The 2351-nt window shown below is 50.1% G+C and overlaps 1 pseudogene; it reads right to left on the reverse strand.

Moving 5' to 3' along the window:
• Positions 1 to 70: 70 nt before the first annotated feature.
• LOC110268595 lies at positions 71 to 626 on the reverse strand (annotated as a pseudogene).
• Between the last annotated feature and the right edge of the window lie 1725 nt (positions 627 to 2351).

Consider the following 2351-nt stretch of genomic DNA (forward strand, 5'->3'; position numbering starts at 1 on the left):
CGGCCGGCGCCCACCCGACTAGAGGGACTGAGAAATTAATAGAGTACAAAACTTATCTTCAAGCTTTACCTTATTCTGATCATTTAGAGGGCGATCGCGGACTCACTGAATGAAGTCCTCCGTTTCTTTCGGAGGTGCTGACCCGCAGCGAGGCAGAGATGACTTAGTTACATAAGGAATATGGCGACGACAACAGCATGTCGTAGAAGGAGATAACAGGCGGAGCCAACGATCCGCTAAGACTAACGTATCTACAACTCTATCCCCGAGTGGCAGTCAAACGGAGGCGTGAATGCAAGATGCCAGCGGAATGATCGGCCGGACAGAGGCTAGGGCTGCTTCCTTCCCACCGCGTCCTTCCTAGCCTAGTGTGTCGGAGATATAAAGCGAGTGCACCGGAAAAGAACGGGAACTGGGTCGATCTATTCTATGGCGAAGCATCCGAAGCATAACTGCACACTCACACGATCTTTGCCGAGAGATAGGAGCATTCGGTGGAACCGGTGAACTACACTTGCTTCTGGATAGAGGTGTGGGACAGAGGGCTCGTGGTACCAGCTGCCCAACCAGCCTCCTCTGCTTTGAGAACCGTGTGAACGGAGAGTGGGCAGAAGGGAAGGAGGTCCTCATACGGAGTCGCACACGCACACTTACTTGAGCAGTGCGGAAGACTGGGGAATGGGTTGAGTAAACTCCCCTGGGGCCGGAAAAATAACAGACGAAGCTTTACTTAGATAGGGCTTTGATTGGTCTTTTTTTTCTTAGTGATTGAAAAGGGGGGCGCCTGGTTATGTTACAAAAAGGGAAGGCAGAGGTAGTCCTTCGAATGGCGAAACGAAGGGCTAAATAGCGCCAGTGATTCTCTGAGCCGGTCTGGATTTTCTACGCCTCGGGAAACAGGTCGAGATAGATGACAGCACCCTTTTCCTCTCTTCCTTACCGGGAGGGCAATCTTATGGCCTTCACCTCCCGCCCGGCCCGGAAATAGAACCCAGCCCCCTTCTGATCCATTCATTTCTGCAAGCAGGGAGGGGGGATCCAGAGCTAAGCCTCCCGTCTATTGCATAACCTAAAAAAGCTATAAGCAAAGTACCAGAGGTGCGCTTCGCCCGGTGACTAAGAAAGAAATTGGTTTGCGCTTTGAAGTGATGAGGTCGCAAAGAGGGGGGCTCCTATTGAAAGGCTTTCCCTCCCTAAAAAGGCGACCAGCTTTCAATACTAGTTGTTACGCTGCCATTTTTCCAATATCATTGAATAGCATGGCCTGCCTGGGGCTAAGGTAACTCAAGTGGGAGAGCCGTGTTATGGGTGACCTTATTGCACGGTTCAGAGAGCACTTGTGTATGTGATGCAAGTGAACGTGTACGAAAAAGCTGTATCTAGGGTGAGTTCTTCGTTCCGTCGTCGACCCTATCTATGTTTCTACGATGGCCCAAGAACACGCTCATTCTTCAGCCGTAGAGAGACTTTTGAATTGCGAGGTACCATTACGAGCTCAATATATACGAGTGTTATTCCGTGAAATAACTCGAATTTCAAATCATTCACTTGCTTTAACTACTCATGCTATGGATGTGGGAGCATCAACTCCGTTCCTGTGGGCTTTTGAGGAGCGGGAGAAATTGTTGGAATTCTATGAAAGAGTCTCGGGAGCCAGGATGCATGCCAGTTTCATACGACCAGGTGGAGTGGCACAAGATCTGCCTCTTGGCTTATGTCGAGATATTGATTCCTTCACACAACAATTTGCTTCTCGTATCGACGAATTAGAAGAGATGTCAACCGGCAACCGTATCTGGAAACAACGATTAGTGGATATTGGTACTGTCACTGCACAGCAAGCAAAGGATTGGGGATTCAGTGGTGTAATGTTAAGAGGTCGTGCGACATGAAGACATTGATAGCAATATGGGGGGAGTTCCCATCAGGCAACAACGGTTCTGCCTGACCCTACTTAAGCATGCATATTCTGTCAGCGAAGACTTGGTGTGAAGCCTTGGAGCTTACGTTATAAGAGCAAAAGGCCCGGGGCTAGGGTGAGCTGAGGGGGGACAGCGTAAGTGAGCGAATGTGTGTAAGCCCAGTCAAACATGACTGTTCTAGGCGGGGCGGGCCACCCACCTTCGAATGGTGTTGGTCCTACGGACCGTGAACGGATTCGCCTCTGGCCTCTGGGCACGTCGGAACCGCATGAGTTCACCGGGGTGGAGCACACCCCAACATACATAAGGTAGCTTTCCCAACCAAGGGAACTCACTCTACTAAAAGGTTTCATGCGTAATCCTGTTCTTGCAATAGCCGGCCCTTTCTTTTTGCTGGTCTTGTTGGTGAATGTTAGCGCTTTCGACTTC

Source organism: Arachis ipaensis, unplaced genomic scaffold, assembly GCF_000816755.2.
Source record: "Arachis ipaensis cultivar K30076 unplaced genomic scaffold, Araip1.1 Aipa441, whole genome shotgun sequence".
Classification (NCBI taxonomy): domain Eukaryota; kingdom Viridiplantae; phylum Streptophyta; class Magnoliopsida; order Fabales; family Fabaceae; genus Arachis; species Arachis ipaensis.